The sequence below is a fragment of the Octopus sinensis genome, linkage group LG2 (assembly GCF_006345805.1).
Source record: "Octopus sinensis linkage group LG2, ASM634580v1, whole genome shotgun sequence".
Classification (NCBI taxonomy): Eukaryota; Metazoa; Mollusca; class Cephalopoda; order Octopoda; family Octopodidae; genus Octopus; species Octopus sinensis.
The window spans coordinates 94559231-94583916 of record NC_042998.1 but is presented as its reverse complement, the minus strand read 5'-3'; the positions used below and the strand labels follow the sequence as shown (position 1 = coordinate 94583916).

Sequence of the window (24686 nt, the reverse complement as noted above, 5' to 3'; positions counted from 1 at the left end):
AAATTACATCATTTTACACAATTATTGTCCAAGATAAACTATGCAATGTCAGCAGCTCACCTCAATCTCTTTTGGCTTTGGAAGAGTTGTACTGGTCTTTTTTTTCCCAAACAATATTTCAAATTTTCATATGATGGTGACTAAATTCTCAGTTAAGCTGTTGCAAAATTCAGTATTGTTGTTCACTTCAGTTACAGCGACCTAATAGACAATACAGCTGCACACACACACACACACCAAGGGCTTGACTAATAATTCTGACAATTACAGCTGTCATCTCTTGGGTTTGTATTGTTTTGATAAGTATCCTACAGTTATGCAAGTAAATTGTTTTCTAACAGAAATTGTTGTGGAATAACTGGCTTTTAAATTTAACTATATATATATATAAGTATAAGATATATATATAAAAAGGGTCAAAATTGTGTGCACATTTTGCTACGTCAGAGGTTGGTGGCCAGACCAGTAGTTGGATCGAGCTGAAAATTAACACAGGCATAGAAGGTATGATGAGGCAGAGAGTTGAGTAGGTTAAAACTCACCATCTGCAAAGATGCTGTTGCTATGGTGAGAAGAGTGATTTTTTATCGATTCAAGGGGGCTGTAAGCCCCTCCAGATTGGCGCGATTTTCATCTAATCTAATCTATAAAATAAAGAAGGTGAATGTTGATACAAATTGGATTTTTATGTAAAAAAAGGTCTAAATGGGGCTGGAAGGGGATTAAAATTTACAGGAGGGGGTAACTTGAGGTGAGAAATTGATTGGGGGACGTTTTGGGGTGCTACAGTGGTGACTTTGCTGTGAAAACAGAGATTTTATTGATTTTGGGGGACACTTGGGGGTCTAGATTGGACACCTTTTGCCCGATTTCAATCAAATTTTCAACATGGTAAAGTGGAAGTGGATTTGTAATTTAAGCGCGGAAAATGGGTTCAAAAGTTTGAAAATTAAGGCAAGATTTTTGAAGTTGAAAAAAAAATTTCATTTTTACGTATTTTTGCCTTTTATTTTTTATTGTTTAGTTTTCATTTTTTCTGAAAGAAATTTACAGCTGCATGTAGCCCATATTTAGAGCTTTCATTTGCATGGTCAATCATCGAAAAATTCCCAAAATAAGTACTAAATTTAACAAAGAAATCCTTTTTTTTTTTCCTTATTTTTAATCACTCAAATAGTGGCATGTACAAAAGGCGAGTGTGATTTCCGTTGTCACTGCCTGATATTTATGATTGATCTTTCAAAATATTTTCTTTCTCAACTTACTCAAGATCTTTTGTTTTTTATAAATGGGAGAGAGAGAGATAGATAAAGATAGAGTAAGAGAAAGCGAGGGATAGTCCGAGAGAAAGGAATAGTAAGAGAGTGGGAAAGTGAGAGAGAAAGGAGAGAGAAATAAAGAGGGAGAATGTGGCAATAACAAACAGAAAGTAACAACCACACCCTCACCCGTGCGTTGAGTGGGTCATGATAGATCGGTATATATATACACACATACATATATATGTATACACACACACATCACAAAATCACAAAATCCCTTAAAATAATACAAATTAGAAAAGGCAACTGTCACTGTCTAAACACTGAGTCATGGCCCTTGGATAACCAGTGCATGAGTAACTGCACCATGTATTAGATCACAGAAAAAATACAACAGTACTATCTTACATTGCTCAAATAGGAAACTCATTTAAGAGCTCAGTATATCAACAACAGCTCCCATAAACATCATCAAAAAGACATATCACGCTTGAAGCACAAATGGCAAAAGGAAGTGAGTCTCTTGCTATTGGATGGTCAAATATTAATTGAGCCACTGCATACATAATAGTTCAAAACATTGCACTTAATGTTTCACTGAGAAATATCATAGTCACACAATAATGAAAAGAGTTAGTGTCAACCTGTGGATACAGTATGGAATTTTTACTCTAACATTTAGAAGCAATTGACAGAGCCTGAATAATGGCATGACATATCACTATCTAATCATTAATTACAACAAATACAACATAGTTTGCTGAAGAGCACTGTGTCAAGAACACAAGATAATCATGAGAAACCATGATACAGAAATAGCTACAGGCACACGGTACATGTGTGTATATACTTACATACACATTCACACAAGTACATATATGTGCCCACATATTGTATGTGCATGAGTGCATTTGAGCAGGCAATGTAGCTTCAGCTGAGCATCATAGAAAAATAAGTTATAGCATTTGGTAACATCCCATTATGCTGACTTTACCATCCCATCTTACAAGGTTGACGAAATAAATACCAAAGTGATGGGGTTAATATAACCCATTAAAGTACTTCAATATGGTACTCCAGACTCCAGCATGGCCTCAGCCCAATGAATGACGTTAGTAAAGAAAAAAAGGAAACTACACACATATATATATATATATATATATATATATAGATAGATAGATAGAGAGTACAGAAAATATGAAAGTAGCTGAGTGCACACTCAATCTCCACTCTGATCACTTTACCAACAAATTTATTTTGACTTCCTTCTCTGCCCACCCACTATGAAAATAAAAGGATTGGAGAATGTAGGAAGGAAGGAAGAAAACTGTGGAGAGTAAAAGAGAAATGGGTGTGTACATAGATGTAGGTAAATTCTCTGTATGTATCAATGAAGGAATGGTTGTATGTGTATACTAGGGAGATAGAGAGAGAGAGCATGTGAGTGGTTATGTGGGTGTGTGTAAAATCCAATTGGTAGAGAATGTGCTTCTATGTCTGTATGTAGAATGAGTGTGTCTCTATATTTAATGAAATGAATATATGATGTTTCTGTGTGTGTGTGTGTGTGTGTGTAAAAGTGGAATATGAATGAATTTCTAAAGAGAAGCTCTGTGTATGAAAGTGAATACACACACAATATCTACAGATATGCATACACTTATACACATCATATAAATATACAACATGTGTGTGTGTGTGTATCTAAGAATCTTGAGTGTGTGAAGAGGGAATGCCTATGTGGAAGAGTGTCACTTATGTAGGAGTATGACAACTGATATGGGAGTGTGAACTTGCATGCGAGTGTGTGTGTGTGCTAGCATAGGTGTATATGTAGGTAGGTGTGCGCGTGAGCTTGCAAATGTGGAGCGTGTGAGTCTGTGGCAATGGGGAAAGTAGGTATGGAATGGTAAGCTTTTGTGGGGTGCACAGTACTGTATGAATGTATGTATATACATTAATGCGTTTGTGTGTGTGTGTGTGTGTGGATGGATGCATGCATAGGTGTATGCTTGTAATCTAGAGTCTGCACAATATCAAAGTGTGGATGCCTGTAAGCGTATATGTAAGAAATGAATGATCCATGAATGTATGTGTGATTCAGTAAATATTTTTCCATTCTATAACCTCTCTCTACATATATAACTATGTACATTAAATGAATATGACTGTGTAACATACACAGTAGGATGTGTATGTATCTACATACATATCTATCTCTATGCATATATATACACACACAAATTTTATATACACATTTATACATAGACAGACATACATTTTATATATATATATATAAAATCACACATTTATATCGTACACATACATTTCTACAAACACATATATTTGTGTGTAAATATCTAGAGAGAGAGAGAGAGAAAGAAACACAAAGAGAGAGAGAAACAGAGAGAGAGAAACAGAGAGAGAGAAACAGAGAAAGAGATGGATTTGAGTGAGAGTCATGAGGTAGGGGAGGGAATAAGGGTCCTAGGGTTTAGCATCAGATTTAATTTCCAGTAGTAGATGGAAAAGAGAAGAGAATCTCATGGAAGGTTTACATTGCCATGACAACCTGATAAAGCAAAGACTGTTGGGCAGAGACCTGACAAAATTGCAAAGAGAAATCAATACATGGCCAAGCCTCCTGCAGTTAGTAGACAGCAGTGTAGTCTCTCTCTTCTTCATGTACATAGTGCTACTGCTGCTTTCCTCTCTCTATTTTCTCTCAATCTTTCTCTCCCTCTCTCTCTCTCTCTCGGTGTTTCTCTTAGATTCTAGTCTACCATCCTCTCTCTAAAAGTTTTACTCACTGATCAGAATCAACATCCCCACCCCACTATCCTTGGTCAAGCTTGTTTCTCTTCCTCTTCTTCCTATTTTATTGTGTAATTTTTCACCAATGCTCTTTGCTGACCTCAGTCCAGAATATTTTGATCTTTATTTTTATATACTTCATTTTCATTTTATTTTTGCTTTTATTCCTAATTCTCAAACTATCGACCACCTCTTCTCTCTCTCTCTCTCTCCCCACAATTATCAATCCTACCTGTTCCCAAACCCTTTTACTTGCTTTCCTCTCCTATATTGGCAGTACCCCATTGCTTTTGCCATCACTGCCACCGCCATCACCACCACCATCATCATCATCATCACTACTATCTCTGTTCAAGCAATGGTGCTGCGCAGTAAGAGCCAACAAACCAGCCGGACTAAAACCAATCAATAAACCACTGTTTCTCTCTCTTTCTCTCGTGGCCACTCTGCAGTCTACTCCCACTGCAGCCCTCACCACCATGACCATCAGGTCAACCATTTCCAGCATCTTCACAGCCAACACCATCACCACCCAACACCACCGCCAATAATAATAATAACAATAATATCTCCATATCCACCCACTTTGTAATTACCATCTTCACATCCAGTGCCCACATTAATACCACCACCACCACAACAACAACAACACTAACATCAACATTTCCAATGCTATAACATCACTATCACTGCCATCACCATCTTTGCACTGACCGACTAGAATTGCCCCAGCCATCATAAGACACCTCTGTCATATCCTATTACTGACGTTAGCCCCTGTTGTTCCTTATCCTGAGGCTGGTTGACTTGACCATAGTGATATAGCAAATGGAGATCTCAACAGCTCCCACCCAATACCCCAACCCCATAAAATCAGAGAGGATAGGAGGAAGAAGAAAGCAGCTGAAACATTCACCATCACAGGACAAGCTATTAGCATGAATCAACATCAGAGACATTCGTCTTTAATGGCTGAGAAATAAGAGTTCAATCTAACTCTGTTCAATGAATGCTGTGTAGAATTCTTAATGAATTTGTTTTACAAAGACCTCAGCTGACTATTATGATCAAGAGTACTTTATAAACCCTAAATCTGTGGTTTCTAATCAGGTTACTATGAGATTTTACATGTAACCCTTTTGATACCAACCCACCCACCCAAGAATGCTTCTGGCTCTATGGTACAACCTTCTTGTTTTTAAGAGGCCTAAATTGAAAATTTCATATTAATTTATGTCACAAACATCAGCTTAATAACAGTGAAGTTATTTAGTATAGTTTTCATTTCCAAAATTAATTAAAAAAAGATGGTATTTCGACAGAAATATGGTAACAAAATGATTCAATAAAACAATTGACAAATGAGGCCATCCAAGATCCATGTTCCAACAAGGGTGCTGTGAACCTTAAACTTAGAAAGAAAGAATGATGAACTTGCAGAAACATTGCATTAAATCAACCATATTGCTTGTTTGTCTAAATAAAAGATTTTTTCTTTCTTATAAGATGCAATTTATATATGAATGGGGACTCCTCACCTTCAAAGTATATAACATGTATGAAAATATATATTAACAGGAGGTCAATCAAATTTGTTGCTTTGTAAAAATGTAAAGGCTAAAAATCATATGCAAAATAACTGTAAAGTCCAGAAAAAATATAGTATTTTCTGTTTTGTTTTTCATTAAGTTAAAGCTATTAAAAAAATCCTAATTAATTAAAAAAAGATGGTATTTCGACAGAAATATGGTAACAAAATGATTCAATAAAACAATTGACAAATGAGGCCATCCAAGATCCATGTTCCAACAAGGGTGCTGTGAACCTTAAACTTAGAAAGAAAGAATGATGAACTTGCAGAAACATTGCATTAAATCAACCATATTGCTTGTTTGTCTAAATAAAAGGTTTTTTCTTTCTTATAAGATGCAATTTATATATGAATGGGGACTCCTCACCTTCAAAGTATATAACATGTATGAAAATATATATTAACAGGAGGTCAATCAAATTTGTTGCTTTGTAAAAATGTAAAGGCTAAAAATCATATGCAAAATAACTGTAAAGTCCAGAAAAAATATAGTATTTTCTGTTTTGTTTTTCATTAAGTTAAAGCTATTAAAAAAATCCTAATTTCAAGATTTCAGAATGCAATCACTCATTCATGCACAAACACACACCCACACAAAATCTTACAAGCTTTAACTAAGGTATTAGTTTCTAAATAAATGTAAAAAAGAAAATAAATACATATTCTCAAGCTCTCTATCCATGTACAAATAGAATAATTTTAAAAAGTACCTCTCTATGTTATATATTAATGGACTAATAATTGTATCTTGAGATTAATATTACAACATTAAAATAAATACTTACCTGATCAAACTGGCCAAAAATTACTTTAATTTTATTTCTTCATAGATTAGACAATGTTATTTGTTTAAACTGGTTATAACCAATCTTTCTGACATTAACTTCGGTAACTAGAAACCTTTCACAAAATCATTCAAGAAGCTACATTTTTCTTAGTTGCATATTTTTCTCAATTTATCTAACATCATTCATATTATGAATATCAAATAATTAAATGCCATAAAGATTGTTGAGTTTAAGATCATGCTTTTTCTCTTCCCTATTTAAATCTATGCCTTACAGATGATATATATTTGGGCTGACTAATAAAACTTTTTGAACTGATGGACTCATTATTGTACTGCCTCTTCTAATTGCAATCATTTCAACTCTGAACAAAATATATTTTGTATAATTAAGAAGCTGAATAGCACTCAATAATCAATGTTTTCTCTCCATTAAAAATGCCTACATTACCATGCACATTTTAACCACATGATTATTAATCTATCACTTGAACTATATATCTAATCAGAAGATAACTACACAGGGAAAGATATGAGGTTATGGCAATTCATAACATTCCAAGCTTCATGCATATAAATGAACACTGAGGGAGGGGAAAAAGGGGGTAGGAGTGTGAAGGATTAGGTAAGGTCTACATTAATCTGTTAAAGGTTAAAAGATGCTTGAAAAAAATTAACAAAAAAAAAATAATAAACAGCTAGTGATAGGGGAAATAACTCCCAATAAATGATTGAAATTTTTCAATAGTCAACTAATGGGGTAGAGATTCTTAGAGTAGACTAGCATAGCCATAATGATACAGGTCTCACTAATTGTATAGAAGTTAATTAAGGAAACTTTTCTTTCAAGGCTGCTAGAAAAGCAAATCATATGATGATATTCAGATTTTCAATAAAGTTTGATAAACAGATATTATTTGGGAATGACAGCAGAAGAGAAATGAATAATAATAAAAAGAAAATCCACTGCTCAATTTAAGAAACTGACCAGTGTACATGCTTAATGACTTACATAATGAATGTTTTAAAACCAATAGGCAATAATATTTTCTCATTCTATATTAGTCAATTGTAACTAAAATATCAGTTCCTATCATATCTAACCAATTAACTAACTATAATTGAAGATGATATTTAGAAAAGTGATTAGCATATGTGAATAAACTCATCAACCTGCTTGTTGCAGATGATTAAAAGTAAATTCTTTCATCATGGAGAATGACATTTTAAGTAAAACTGATTATATAACTTAGTTGAAAATTATTTTTGTTTTAACACCCCTGTCTTGTTTATTTCTCCATAGATAATGTATTGAGAACTACATTCTTCAATGTAGTTGTTTTTCTTAAATGTGACAGGATGATATTTGAAGGACTATTGTCTGCTATTTCCAGCATGCTATGCCAACATTTAGAAACTCCTTCTATAGTCTACTATCAAAATAGTAGATCATAGACACATCACTTCAGAAATAAATAAAAATTCATATAAATCAACAAATATCATCTATTTATTGTTTCTATATCAGGACCCATTTAAAACAGAAAATGCATAAATTTTGTGTTCTTACACATCAATATAGGAATTATACAACAAAATAAAATAATTCTACAGCAATCAAGCTTTCACTAACCATATATATCTGTTGTTTCCTTAGTTTTCTAAGTAGACAAACAGTTTAAACCTTTTGTTACCATATTTCTGTTGAAATACTCTACTTTTATTACCTCCGCCTTAGTGAAGGCGGAGGTATTGTTTTTGGTTGTGTTTGTTTGTCCATGGACAAGATATCTCAAGAACTGCTGAATGGATTCAGATGAAACTTTCAGGGATGTTTGGCCTCATGATTGGCATGAACTGATTAGATTTGGGGATTGATCTGGTACTGGTCAAGGATTCTGAATTATTTTTCTGTTTTTTTTTTTTAATTCTTTTTTTTATTTAATTTTTGAGACCAGCTGGGTTCATTTTTAGTATTCTTGTTTGTAAGAGCAGTCAAGTTTATTTCAGATATTCTCATTTTAAAAATCATCTCAGGCTAATCATTGAGAGGACGTTGGTGTTGCCTTGGTGGAGGTTTGTGCTCTCTGAGTGCTCTGGTTTCAATTAATTTTGAAAATAATGAAGGATTTAGTAAAATAACTGTCATTATTAAGCTGGTATTTGGAACATAAATCAACATGAAATTTTGATAGTTTTATAATCTTTTAAAATAGGAAGTTTGTGTCATAGAACCAGGGTTGATTTTGGGCAGGTGGGTAACAGAAGGGTTAAGTACCATATGAAATGCAACTATCCCTGACTGTTATTCTGTGACATATGCATAGAAACTTAGGATGAAATTATGCAAGATAGTACCAGACTATTTATTCCAAAGATTTGCTATCAAAATTTTGAACTTCATGTTTGAATGGTAAAAATTATGACTTGAACAAAACATGAACTGAAAAAAAAAGGCTGGAACTTAATATGGTAATGAATCTCTGCTGTTCAATTCGGAAGATTCAGTTGTTTGATCATGATTATTTCACATGTACCCTTAATTCTCAGCATGAGCCTGACACAGTGTATCTTTTTAATTATAAATACAATCCACCCGATGGGCTTCCATGCAGTTTCTCTCAACTTAATCTCACTGACAAGCCGTATGTCAAACTAAGGCTATGGAAAATGACATTTCTCCAAGATACTACATAGTGGTACCGAAACCTGAACCTTGTTGGTAAGCGAACTCCTTAACCATTTGGCCAAGTTGCACCTATGAAATCTAATACATGCTAAAACAATGAAAGGTTAAAGCAGCTTCTGGCAGCAGAAACATGAGAGGACCAAACTGGAGCAGTAGTCTCTTGTGTAGGTGTATGCACATGCATGGTCAAGACTTCAAACTTTGAAGATGTGTCTTAAATCAACATCATAGTTTTAACATCCACTTTCCTATGCTTGCATGGATCGGACAGAATTTGTTGAGGCAGATTTTCTATGGTCGAATGCCCTGCCTATCACCAACCCTCACCTGTTTCTAAGCAACATAATATTTCCTCGGGGCCAGACATGCTTTTCACACAAGATTGGAAACAAAGGACAATACATTAAGACAGTGGCATTCTTTACTGCAATAATGTAAAATGAAGATAGAGACACAAACACACGATGAGCTTCTTTCAGTTTCCATTTACCAAATCCACTCAGGCTTTGGTTGGCCCAGGTCTATAAGAGAAGGCACTTGTCTAAAGTGCCACACAATCAAAATTATATATTTCTTTTCTACTCTAAGCACAAAGCCCCAAATTTTTACATTTACCATAATGTCCAGTCGATTAGATTGACTCCAGTATGTAACCGGTACTAAATTTAGTGACCAAAAGGATGAATGGCAAAGTTGACCTTGGTGGAATTTGAACTCAGAATGCAGAGACAGACAAAATACCGCTAAGCATTTCGCTCGGTGTGCTAACATTTCTGCCAGCTTGCCACTTTCAAAATTATATATTTCATTATATCCAATGTCCATAAAGTCAATGGTTGAGAGAAGGAGAGAGACAGGAAGAGAATTAGACAAAAGTTTGAAAAAACCTGGTTTTAAAAAAAAAAAAAAAATCGAAAGTAAAAAAAAAAAATTGCCTAACAAAACTATTAAAGTCTTTACTTGTTGCAGCACACCCAACAAACACACACATCAACTTTTGTTTATATTTCCCATCAGATTCTTGCTAACTCAGACCATTATTAACCTACAAAATTCCAATGAGCATCCTTTTAAAATAACTGACAGTTTAAAAATTTCTATTTCTTTTATAGAGAACTGTATGGATAAAATGAAAATTAGAGAAAAATAGTGTTGTGTATAGAAGACCGATTGATACAGTGTAACCAGGCATGTGTTCAGATGACAAACTGGTAACATGAATTGTAGACAGAAGATTACAAGCAGACATTTTGGTGATTGGTGCAAGGATGGAATAAAACATTATGTAAACATTACATGACAGATGGTTATATTCTCTGAAGCTTTGTGACTTATACTACTCGCTGACAGCATCTCAGAATATTTTTGGACTTCCCACCTCCCACCTATTTTAAAGCCATTTATTAGCTTTGAATTATAAAGCCTACAGCTTGAAACAACTACATCTTTCTATATGCCCGTGAAGACATACATGCCTTAGTTTTTTTCCATTAACTGGTTTCAGCCATTGGACTCCAGCCATGATGGGTCAATGCCTTGAAAGGTTTAGTTGAACAAACAGACCCCAGTACTTATCTTTAAGTCTAGTGCTTATTCTGTCAGCCTCTTTGGCTGAACTACTACATTATGGTACATGTAAACAAACGCCAGTTGTCAAGTGGATGGTGGGGGACAAACACAAACACACACGTGTATATATGGCGGTCCATATAGTTTCTGTTCACTGAATTCATTCACAAGGCTATCATAGAAGGCCCAAGGTACTGTGCAGTGAGACTGAACTCGAAATAAGGTTGCAAAGTGAGCTTCTTTACAACCACACAGCCACACCTGATCTGTAAGTGTTTATTTTGATAAATATAACAATAAAAATACATGGCTACCACAAGAACAATTTTTTTATATGGTTTCTGTCACTGTATACAAAATGAATGAATTTTCTTTTCTTTTTTTTGCTTTTATTTGTTTCAGTCATTTGACTGTGGCCATGTTGGAGCACCACCTTTAGTTGAGCAAATAGATCCCAAAATCTTATTCTTTGTAAGCCTAGTGCTTATTCTATCAGTTTCTTTTGCCGAACTGTTAAGTTACAGACATGCAAACACACCAGCATCGGTTGTCAAGCGATGTTGGGGGGACAAACACAGACATACAAACACACATATATATGTATATATATATATATATATATATATATATATATATACAATGGGCTCACAAGGCTTTGGTCGGCCCAAGACTAGTAAAAGACACTTGCCCTGTGTGGCACATTGCCACACAGTAGGACTGAACCCAGAACCATGTGGTTGGTAAGCAGGCTGCTTCACACAGACATTCTTGTGCCCATGTTTAAATTAGTAAATTTTCCAAAGAGTATTCCAATCAAAACAAATAATTTCTTTAACACAATAAAACTGATTACTCACAGTGAAAAGTTTAAATTATTTCTAACAGTTTTAATCAAGAATGAGGGTTTGGTCCCAAACAGTTTTTTAATGAAATTTCTATCTAGACAACAAATGTAGATTGGGCTTTAAAGAGACCTCTAAAGTTTAAAATATTTAAGCTTCAAAGTGTCTTCCTTTCCTTTTAGGCACACAAGGAAGTAGGGACTTTGGAACAGCAATCATGTAGGGCTCATAACACAGCGGCCTGTAGATTGAAACTATGTTCTACTAAATAGTTAACCAGTGTTGGCTTGCTTATGTTCTCGTAACTTATCAGTTTGGCAAAAAAAATAAGTGGGGTGGGGGTGGGGGAAATAAGTGCCAGGCTTTGAGAATAGGAAAATAAGCACTGAAGTTGATCTGTTCGGTTAAACTCATGCCTAATCATAGTTGCAGTCCAATGACTGAAACACGCAAAAGACAGTAATTGTTTCTTGATTTAGGCACAAGGCCAGCAATTTTGAGGAGAGAGTGTTAGCTGATATCATCAACCCTAGTAAATGACTGGTACTTTATTTTTATCAATCCCAAAGGGGTGAAAGCTAAAAGTAACTTTGGCAAAATTTCAACTCAGAATGCAAAGTGCCAGATCAAATACCATAAGGCATCTTGTCCTACACTCTAAAGATTCCTATGATAGTAACTTTCTAATTCCAGCACAAGGTCAGCATTTTCAAGTGGGGAGGTAAGTCAATGCCATCAGCCTCAGTATTAGGACTGGTGCTTTAACCCAATAGTCTCTGAAAATATGACAAGTCAACCTCAGTGGTATTTGTACACAGAGAAAAAGGAAATGAAAGAACTGCTGCCAAGCATTTTGTTTCATGTGCTCATGATACTGCCAGGTTGCTGACAAAATAATAATAATAATAATAATAATAATAATAAATGCCCTGATGCACTACCAGGCAGTGGCTCTCATGGCTTCTGATCTTAACTGATTGGAAGTGTTATCATGTACATTGTTTTATCTTGGTATAAAAGATGGGCTACAATAAATAATCTGCTCAATACCACAGATTTGCTTGTCAGTTGTTTGACCATAACCAGTTGAGCATGTCCCTTGGTGGCTGACGATATATGCATCTTTGATCACGGGCAGAAGTAGTTGGGGAGCATCATAGCCATGTGTCGAAAGGAATTCTTTGGGGTTTGGATAATTCACCTCTAGAAACATGGGTGTTTTGTTCAACATCCTTAAACAACCCTTATTCAGGGACCTTTTGAGCAGGGTGAGCTACTCAACCTGAAGAAATTTTAACTGGGCCCCACCCGCAAGGTCATGTGCTGTTTATCTTGTTATGAGATCACTATGTTGTGCACATATGGTTGTGATGCATGTGCCTGATGTACTCTTATCAGACGGATAGTTAGGATGGGTATACTGGGCTTCGTATATTTTACCCTAATGTCACTCTGATGACATGCACTGCTCTCTCACTCAATAATAATAATAATGATGATGATAATAATAATAATAATAATAATAATAATAATAATAATAATGGTTTCAAACTTTGGCCAGCAATTTTGGAGGAGTAGGTAAGCTGAATACACTGACCCTTCATACTCAAATGGAACTTATTTTTATCAACTCTGAAAGGGGTGAAAGGCAAGGTTGATATTGGTGGAATTTGATCTCAAAATGTAAAACCAGAAGAAATGCTAAGCATTTTGTCTTGCATGCTAACATTTCTACCAGTTCACCGCCTTGATGATGATAATAATATTACTACTACTAATAATAATCACAATAATACAAAACTCTACTTTTTGGCTGGTTCCATCCAGCTATAGTAGTGGCCATGAAAGCGCACTATTATGAAAGGAGTTTAAAACATGTTACAGGTTTTGGCAAATGTAAATCACACAGCTTTCTACATGTAAAACAGGTACACTAACCACCACATCACAAAACATTACTATCATCATCTAAATCATGTACAGATATCCAACTATTTCCTGTTTCAGGATATCCTTTATTTTTCTAAATATCCCCGTAAGTGGTATATCTATAGCTTCTCATCTCATTTGCCTAGCAGCAAAAAGACTTACAACTGCTCTACAGCATATACCTCTGAATTAAGATGTAGTCAAACACTTATCAGAATCATTTCCTCTTCAAATTAAATATCAATAAAACATAAGAGCATAATTCCTTTTATCACAAGAATAAACTAAAATAAATAATAAAAAAAAATAGCTAATTGGATTATATTTCACTCCCACACACTACTCACTCACCCTCTTCTTTAACAATTAAGGTGGGGGAAAGTACATGACTGCTTACAATAATCTTGACAAGTCACAAAGATTAAAGTGTTAACAAGCATTCAATCACAACTTTGATAAAAGTATTGTTTTAATAGCTAGATTTATTGACTTATAAGTTATGTTGCAGACAAATTAACTACACTGATTTCACATGTAACTAAGATCTCTCTGGAACCTACACATTTCTCTTTATTTTATTCTATTTCATTTTTTTTTTTACAAACACCAATAAATATGCTTAAAATCTGAGCAAATAAAAAAAAATTACAAAAAAATTCATTTAAAATAAATGAAAAAGAAAAAAAGAAAATTCCCGAACATATTTCATAAATTAAGAGATTAGCAACACATTAATTAAGCAAGGAACTAGGAAATGGCAGATATTTACACCCTATCTATTGCCAATTTTCTCCACCACCCCTTTTATTAGATTCAGTTAAGTGTAGCCGCTAACTGGGCAATTTCATGCTCAGAGCTGTCATATAAATTCAGAAGAAAGAATAAAGACAAAGGATAAAGTCTATTTTATCCCATTTAATTAAGACATCAAAGTTTGTTTACTATATAACATCCATGTTCCATGGTAGTATAGGTTGAACCCTCTCTCTTCCATCACAATGTGTGTGTGTGTGTGTGAATAAAAGAAAACCCAATGTCTTAATTATATATTTATACCAATGTATTGCAAGGTAGTTGGCATTAAGAAGGGCATCTAGCTGTAAAACCTATACCAAAACAGTGAAGCATGTTGCAGTCTTCTGGCTTGCCAGCTCCTGTCAAACCATCCAACTCATGCCAACATGAAAATGATAATGATGACCTACATAATTAAGACAACAAATTTGGAGGAATGAGTATATGCGATTGTGTTTACATAATAAACTTGGCTTTGGCTAGGACTCCAAGTTATAACTGAGGGCTTACTCAACTACTGGTTGAATAAGTCAACAGGTGAAATTCGAAGTCTCAGTCAAAACTAATTCTATAATAAATTTTACTCAACTCTTCCCACTGTCCTGCCATTAGTAAATGTGCAGTTATTTTTCTGATATTATTTTTTTAAAAAATTAACTACACAATCTACATGCACACAGCTTTTCTATATTTGTTACCATCATCTTATTTGAATGACTATGAAAAATTACAAGCACACAATAAAGGACAGAAAATTATTTCTCTATCATAAGAAATGTATTTCTTGGTTTACTCCAAAACCATTTGGGTGTTATTGACCTCAGAGAACATACAGTTCTAACAACTAAAGGATCAGTTTGATTTAGTTGAGTCTAATATCAGAACTGGGTGTGCTCTATTTAGAGAATGCTCAGTTCTGATATGTATCTGTATAAGTAATGGGTAAAGACCCCCTTCGGTCATGAATGACCATGGGATTGCACTTAGAGAGTTCCCCTCCTAGGCACAAATCCAGGCAAGATTGTTTATGCAGTTGCACATGCATACCAGCCTCCCAGCAGCTTGGCACCAGTGACATTGCAACTAATTTCTACAGCTGAGTGAACTGGAACAACGTGAAATAAAAGTGTCTTGCTCAAGAACCCAATACACAGCCTGGTCTAGAAATCAAACTCACTACCTCATGATTGAGCCATGTGCTTTCACCATCTGTTTAAGTATCATACATTTATTTATTTTTTTCTTTTTGTTCAGCTCTATGTCCATTTTTTGTGCTGACATAGGTTGGATGGATACTTATTCGAAGCAGTAATTTATTGCCAGATGCCCTTATGTTGCCAAGCCTTACTCAATTTACAAGTTTTTTCTCTTTTTTTCTTTTTAATTATTTATTTATTATTCCCCTAAACTTCAAGCATGCAGAGGGTACAGAACATAACATTCACCTGGAATGTAAAACACATTCATTTCTTTGCTCAAACAATCTTGTGCAGAAATGAAAATTTCACATGCACACACATCCACATTTTAATGGGTTTCTGTATAGTTTCTACTATAGTAGAAGACACATGCCCATGGTCTCACACAATTCAGAATAAACCATTTTGTAGTGTAGTTTGGAAATCTGTAGTGGTGGGGGAACACAGAGCATATAAATGAATTCAATGAAAGAAAATATTTCCAGGCTTTGTTCTACAATGTTGTTAACAGCAGAAGTATTTACACAATGTTCATTATAGACTACAACGATTTAACGTAGCTTTTAAAATAGTTTCTTTAGAAAATACAAACAGTCATGTTAATGCATCTAAAGTCTTCTTGGTAGGTTTATTAGAATCTTAGCTTCAGTTTTATGGTGGGAAATAGTCAAGAAATAAATTTCAATATGGTTAAAGCAGGATACAAACATATTACAGCTAACATGCCAATAGGTTTAGTACTGTATATGAAATTTAGAGTCCTTCCTTTGAGATATAACAAACTGCTCACAATGAAAATGAACTCAAGGCTTATGAGTTGCTAGTCTAATATATTATTCACTTGGCCATTTAACTTCAATGATGATGTGTAGGATTTATTTCTTACATATGTATATAACCAGTATAATTGAGCTCTGTCTTGATGGGAAAGAACTCTAAGAGTTTGGACTTACAATAAATTCTTCAATTTGCAACATGAAACTTATAAGAGGAAATTGGGAATTAAAATAAAAAAAAACAGGAACTGTTTAGTTGAAATTTTATGAAATCATACAACCAAAACTTGCTAAAGCCATATGTTATATATTAATCAAGTTTGCACTATCTAGTAATGCTTCAGAAAACAGTAAATAAAACCAACATGATATTTTATTTTTACAATGAATTAAAGTTAAATACAGTTAAACAGTCAAGTTATTAAATCTAAGCTGTATGAAATATTTTCATTCATAATATAAATATCGAAAATTTAGATAAACTTCATGAACTAGATAATTTGTAACTTGATACATTGTAAAACATGAAAATTAATGCGATTGGTATTTCATTTGGATTTCTGTATTATGGGAAACTAATCTCTTTTAGATGGTATACAAGTTTATAGCATAAATAGTCAAATAAATAGGGTACAGGACAATAAGCTGTGGAGTCAATAGTCCTTATTCTCTAACACTGCAAGTGTGATGTGTCAACAAACAAGACACTTAACAGCCCAGTCTACTTAGCTGTAACTAGGTAGAGTGTATAAGCTAGTTTTTCTAGTTTTTCAGTGCTGTCTTCAGCACGAGTTGAACACGGTATGGCAGTGTAACAAAATTATGAAAGGTACATTATGGGACACTTTCTTTTGTTAAGACTTCCTCTCACAGATTGTCGAGTGTTGTCTGATTGATAGAAAATGTGATTCTTCCCCACTACGTCTATTACATCTCCTGTATAAATAAACTGAGGCAAGAAGATTGCCTGGCAGTTATGTGTTATTTTAAGACAGAGATCTCTTATCTTAGTGTTTATAACAGTGCTTACATTGCTACAAGATTTGTCAAATTTAAAAACCATTAATCTGTTTAAGGCTGGGAACATTGATAAAATACACTATCAACTGTTTGAAAAGAAAATTAAATAAGACTGCCACAAAACCTTTAATCCTTAAGACTTATTTTGCACTTTTAGCTGTCATAGGATATCTTAACAGGTTTTAAGATATGTGACATGAATGAAAAAGCATTAAATAATCAAAGCTTTATCCAATTAGTCAGCTTACTTCTACAATTAATTAAGAATATACACTAATTGGTTGATGTATAGTTGATAAATTTACTATCTAATTAAGAAGATGGGAGAAAACCGTAACAAGAAACTTAACTTGGCAAGTCTATGATTTTGCTACATGGGGTTAGTTCTGGTCACCGACAGAGTAATGATCAAAACACCTCAATAGTTTAAGCCCTGATCACAAGATATCTCATAATAATTAAAATACTGATGGACGACCCTGATAAATGAGGTATTTTGAGTGAGAAAAATTCTTGCTGGCAGTGAATCATAAGATATGTGATTAATAAAAATGATATTGGTTCATATATATATTTCATCATCATTTTAACACCCACTTTCCACTGCCCGCATGGGGGAGTTGGAATTTGTTGAGACAAATTTTCTATGGCCAAATACCTTTCTTGTTGTCAACCCTCATCTTTTCCCAAATAAGATTGGAACAGGACAGTACCATTTGTATGATGGTGGCACTTGTTTACAGCTATCATATAATTTTGAGATATAGACATAGACATAAGTGTGTGTGTGTGTACATATTTATTTTTGGAACAGTAAACCTCGAAGTACATAATGCTACAAATGATAAAAAAATCAAAGGCTGCCTATGGGACTCAAACTGACCTCTCCTTGATGGGTCTTGTGATGTTTTTGACACTAGTGTGCTGTCAAATCCAGGCGTTGGTTTTCTTGTCCCACAATATGATGCTGAGCATGATTTATTCTATTTCCTGTTGGGCTACAATGAGGGCGTTCACATGACAGCAGTGTTTCACTTCTGTATTTGTCAAACTTACTTTTATTTTACTGCTAGATCAGCAAAACCATATCTATTGTTTCTATTACAAAGTGTGTGTGTGTTCTTATGTCAAATTATATATAAAAACAATTTAACATTAGGCTGAAGCATTACTCAATACTTTTATTGATGGAAATTTAATAAGACTAGAAAAGTGTGTACACGTGATTTTGTTAAAATTTAGTTTTTGACACAAGAGTTTAGACAATTTATTCTGATAATAGGCTTTATAGGAAGAGTGGGGACATGGGGATAAAAATAGTATTTGTGTTACTCTGTTACTTCGGTTATTTGTTTAGCTTCCAATTTATGCACACTGCAGACTCAGTCTTAAACTAAAGTTTTACTTTCAATGAACAGCTCACAGAAACATATCAAATTGACTGAATTGTTTCACAGAAGTCAAGGAATTTTTTTCAAATTACATACAAAACTAAGAAGTAAACTTAAAGCCATAACAATTACCATTAAATCCGAAATAGCAGAAGTTTAGCTCAACAGTAAAAAAAGACCTGTTTCAAAAGGTAACTACTTTTTATTATTTTAAACAATTTTTACAGGTTTTATAAAACTAACATAAATTGGTTAGTTGTGAATATTTAAATATTTGTTTGATTTAGGAAAGCAAGCATTTTATAACCAGATACCCAATCTAATGACAACCACTTAGTTCTATGGAATATATATTACAACAAATACTTTTGATGGAAAAATTTCAACCAGATTTGCTTATTTAATAGGATTTAGCCAAATTTTTCCTTCAAAAGGTAAATGTTTAGTTTATTCATGAATATGTGGAGAGGGGGCCAATCCAATAAAGTGAGATATTTTCTCTTGAATCTCATTTCTTATACATGTGATGTCCCCTAGTGGGCTATTAATACAAGGGAGATGTAATTATTTTTCCGTAATATTTGGCAGGATTCAAAGTTTTGAGTTTGAATTTGAAATTAATGAAGAAGGAAAAGATACTTAGAATACATTTTTTGTCCCTTCTTACTTTAGTTATTGGATTGTAGCCATGCTGTGGTATTGACAAGACATGTTTAGTCAAACAAATCGATCTCAGTACTAATTTTTATATCTGGTACTTATTTTATCCATCTCTATTGCCAAACCACTCAATCTAACATCAGTAGTCAAATGGTAGTGAGGGACAAAGACAAGCATATACATACACACATATACATGTTCCATCTACCAAATTCATTCACAAGGCATTGGTTAGTCTAGGACAATAATAGAAGATATTTGACCAAAGTGCTGTGCAGTGGGACTGAGCCCAAAAGCATGTGGTAGCAAAGCAAGCTACTTAACCACATAGCCATGCCTGCATCTACACAAATATTTATTTATTTATTTGTACAATTGCTTTGTATTTTTGAAGCCTTGAAAATATTTTTTTCAAAACCGTAGAATGAGGGAGGAATTGGTCACTAAAGTGAACACATCATCTGTCTGTCAATTAACAATGAACCAAGTGAGATAAAACAAACTCAGAAACTTACTCAGTGAAGAAGAAATCAATTCCATTGTTGAATCTGAAATGAAAAGAGAAGAAAAAGAAAACTATGTAAAATTGAAACAGAGAAAAATAAATTAATACCAGGTTTCATTAAAATTTCCAGAATGCAATTTGTTGAATGCAAATTATATCATACCCTTCCATGTAAATTTACTCCACCCTCACAATATATCTCATACATTAAACATGGTTTAAAAAAAATTTTTTTTTGTTTGATTTTATTCAAAAAGAAGTTTTCCTCTGTTTTTGCTTTTTTTTTTAAATGATGGTTCAATTAATTAAACAGAAAATTAAGCTATCAACACCAATAGCCCTTAAAATTTGCTTACATTCTAAAAAATGTTACACAGCACTTATAATATAGATAGAATATATATCACTGCATTGGCCAGACTATAAGATGTGGTTGTATGCCACTAGTCATAATGTGCTTCCCTGCATTTGTTGTAGTCTTCAAACGATGTCATCCCACTGGCTATGCAGGTAGGCCAACATTCTCCATTAAATGGGAGTAATGTGAAATGAAGTGTTTTGCTCAAGAACAGAACATTCTGCTGGTCTGTGAATTGAAACCATGATCTTGCAATCATGAATGCAACACCCTTATCACAAGTCTTCAATATATATCAATAAAATTCTGAAGATACCAGTACAAGTTTAAGATATTTTTGTTAACATATGCAAATGGTATGTATATGCAAATGGTTGGAATATCAGTGAATTAAACAGCCAGTAACAAAAGTTTGACCAACAAAAAAAAGAAAAACAAAATTGTGTGGCACAAAAAATAACTTTGTTTACACCATTCTTTTAATTTCATACAAAAATTCAAGTATTTCACAGTACATTGAATTCAAAGTTTGTTCAAATAAACACACATAAATTTAGAATCATGAAGATCCACTTCATTGTTGCTCTCTGTGATTGCATTTCTATTAATATTTCTCAATTTCTCAATATTTCTCTTGTATTTTGTACTTGGGTCATTCATTGGACAGTGGCCAAGCTGGGGCCCTGCCTTGAAGGGCCTTAGTCAAACAGATCAACCCTAGAACTTGAGATCTCTTTTGCTGAACCATTAAATTATGAGGACATAAACAAGCCAATACTGATTGTCAGGAGGGACATGCACAAACACATGTATACACTCATATACATAATGACCTTCCATAGTTTATGCCTATCAAATTCATTCACAAAGCACTGGTCTACCGGGAAGATATTTACCCATGGTGTCATGCAGGACTTAAAAACCAAGAAGCTGATCCCAATATTCTTCTTGTTCCATGTTCAGACCAGCCAGATCTGGCCCCTCACACCTACTCTACAATATCATTCTAAAAATAAACAAATTTTAAAGCTACAAGATAATGCATGATTAATTCAAAGCAATGCGAATAAAGAATTACATTTGATAAAGTAAGCTGAATGCTAAAAGGTTAATCACACAGCTGTCCATGCCATAATACAACATACTGAACATATTCCACAGACACACATGCAACTAATATTGTAAAAGTTTTGGAAAACACCTTTGAAGAGATACTTTTATAAAGCTTTCATTCATTTCTGCATTTCTCAAAGTGTCTTTTTACCAGTACAGAACAGTTAGTTAATATCTTTCTATTGGGATAGTACTGTTGCTGAGTAAACATTAAAGTGATGCATGTCAGTTAGTGTAATGTAATATACTGAAGTGCATATTTAGTTGACAGTAAAAATATCAATGGTTTTGGCAACTGATGTAATAGTGGCAGTGGCAAGCACTTGTGTGACAATGTGCAAAGTTGCTACAATGATAAAGGAAGCAAATTTATATCCATTTCAGTTTGTCTGGATGAAATAGAAGTGTTTGATAAATTTGATTAAAGGTTTAAACAAAGATGACTTTGCAGCAGGAGCCTGATTGCAACAATAAAATAAAGTGACACATTTATAAGACTTGCCATTTTTACAGAGATATATGGTTTTAAATGTGGGGAGCTTATTAACATTCAGTTCTTTTTTTCACCTGTCCACTACGACTAATTTTTTTTTTTTTTTAAACCACTTGGAATTTTAAAACAAAGATCAATCAATTAGCTAATGAAGGAAATGCACACATGCAAATATTCTGTACAAGTTGTACTCTAAATTCATAATTCTGGTATGAATTAGGTTGGTTAATGGCTTAGCCAATCAATAAAGATAACTTATTTACCAGCTGGTTTACTAGATCTTGAATGAAACAGTTGGAAGAAGAGGACAGCTGAAGAATATCAGGAAAAATAATAAATAAAATAAAATAAAAAACCAATATTCTGTACAAGTTGTCATTCCACTGTTGACATTTGGCTAATGGCTTCCCCCCTTCCCTCGCCTCCATTATTCCCACCCCAACAATTTCAACAGCGTAGAAGACTATCTTTCACCCACAGACTGCTTTATAGCTATATTAATGAAGTTTAATCTTGGTTACCTTCTGAATTTGCATTTAAGCAGACTGTTGATAGAAAGGAGGAAAAAGAAAAGAGAAACCCATGAGACATTAACGAACCACTGTTGGTTTTCTGCCTTTTCAAACTTCTAGTAAAGCAATGAAGGTATAATGCAATTCAAAGGTGCTAAAAACAAACATAAAATTAAAAATAAATTCAATGGATGAAAATATAAGTTTGAGAAAAAAAAAGGGAATATCTATTGAAAAAAAAAAATCTTTTTCTATTTAAATACAGTTTTACAATTGTTGATAAGAGGCACTGTGTAGAATTTCATTCATGATATTTGGTTAGTTAAGTAATCTAATACTTGAAAGCTCAGAACCATTATTTCAAAAGTAAAAATTCAATTATAAAAAGAAAAAAAAACAGAGGAGACAAGTATTTGATGGTCCATAAAAAAGGCACATTAAAAAAAAAAATCCCCCCCCCCCCCCAATTTTTTTTTTTTTTTTTTAAATTCACTATATTATTACATGCTTTAATGCACTTGAAACATTTTTCGTGAATATGCACTGCTGAAACTGGGATGCAAGTGTCTCTCTATTATGCCATCAAGTATAGTAATGATATAGAGAATAAATCTATGATTAGGCAACTGCCCCCTCTTTGGGCTACAGCAAAGCCACAGTCCTAAACAAGATAGATGTGAGAGGCAATTTATTTAATGTGCTTATCAAATATTCTTGTGTAGGTTACCAAGTATATGAAAGAGATAAAGCTGACTAATGAAACTTTAAAGTCACTGTCTAATTTTTTCTTATACAAATAAGTCTCATATTCTACCTATAGAGTACATTTTTAGCTAATACTGATTACTTTTCTGTATGATTATGCATAAAACACACACACACACACACACAATGAAAATAATCTGTTGTATATTTGAGAGAGAGAGATGCATAGATCAGCAAATATATCTTTCTTTGTAATGTACTGCTATTATTTGATACCATTTTAATCCTTGGTATTATTTAAAATTCACTTCAGAATAAACATAAAAACATTTATGTTTACATTCTATGAATTTACAAAATTCCAAAGAAATGAAGTAGATTCTTTTTTCCTTTTCTTTTTTCTGGGGTGTAACTCAAAGCAGCTAAAGCTATAAACAATAGTGAGTAGAATATTGAATTAAAAACACACAAAGGAGTTTTTTTTTTTTCAAACTCCTTGGGCAGGAAAAAGTTAAAAGCTGCCCAAATCCTAAACTTTTATCTACTTCAAATTCCATTCTAAAACTGTGTGTGTGTGTGAGAGAGAGAGAGGGGGGGAGAGTTCAACCGCTAAAAGGCAAATTCACTGCAGTTGCAGTAGAAAATATTTCTCTTATGTACCTCCTATTGATAAAGGCTAACTAGCTTGAAACATTGATGTCTGGGAGTCTTGATAGATAGCAACTAATGGAGTGTTTTCACACTTTTTTTACCATAAGAGAAATATTTTCTCCATGGTAACTGCATTGAATTTGCCTTTTAGCAATTGAAATATGTCAGAAAACGTATTTTAACTAACCTAAACTTTGCTTATGCCTAAACACTGCAAGGCACTAATATTTTGTTATTTTTCACAATCAGGCAATCCACCAACATAAATCAGTCAAAGAACTGAACACTTTACCATCAAAATTTCCGGGAATCCATTCCATAGCTTTTCCTTTTCTTTTTTTGGTAAAGACCTTTATGTAGTGATGACAGAGATTAGTGTAATATGAAGGAGAAAGATTTCATACAATAAGTAACTTTAGATAAATAAATAATAAAGAAAGAAAGAATATTATCTTTGGGAACATACGAAGAGAATGCAAATATAAAAATTTTAAATTGTATTTTGAATCCCGATAAATTTTTAAATGGACAATTTGAAACTAGTTGCTTTATGTGTGTCAGTTTGTTGATTTCAATCAAAACAAAAACATATTCAGTCAACAGACAAAGCAGTCTTGAAGTTTTTCTGTAACAACTCTGTTGCTTCAAATTCCATATTACAAAGGGTTAATTGCTTGTTGACTAACGAGTACAAAGTTCAAAACTTCTTTGTTTAATTAATATCTGTTAAGTCTTGAGAATTGAAAATTCATTTTGCTTGTGTGGTACTTGAATTTCATTCAGAAGGACATAATGAACAGAAGGGAAATTAATATTACAAATACCAAATAGTACGTTTAGCTCTAAGTTAAATAATATAGTGGTTCCATATGAATTTACACAAGTGTCTTTACCTTTTACTTGTTTCAGTCATTAGACTGCAGCCATGCTGGGGCACCACCTTCAAGAATTTTAGTCAAACAAATTGATCCTAATAATATTTTTTCAAAGCCTGGTACTTATTTTATCAGTCCCTTTTGCTGAAC

At 33.5% G+C, this 24686-nt stretch overlaps 1 protein-coding gene across 5 annotated transcripts in view; it reads right to left on the bottom strand.

Annotated features, from left to right (window-relative positions):
- Positions 1-24686, bottom strand: part of LOC115232317 (cysteine/serine-rich nuclear protein 3-like) — a 181350-nt gene that overhangs the window by 51550 nt on the left and 105114 nt on the right. For 2 of the 5 annotated variants that reach the window (XM_029802143.2, XM_036515524.1), the window contains exons 3-4: positions 19840-19872; positions 543-644 (exon numbers count right to left, since the gene is read on the bottom strand). The gene's annotated coding sequence lies outside the window, so the exon portion shown is untranslated. Of the gene's footprint in view, positions 1-542; positions 645-19839; positions 19873-23953; positions 23975-24686 lie in introns of those variants that run through there. The other 3 variants (XM_036515515.1, XM_029802141.2, XM_036515520.1) reach the window with 2 other exon arrangements.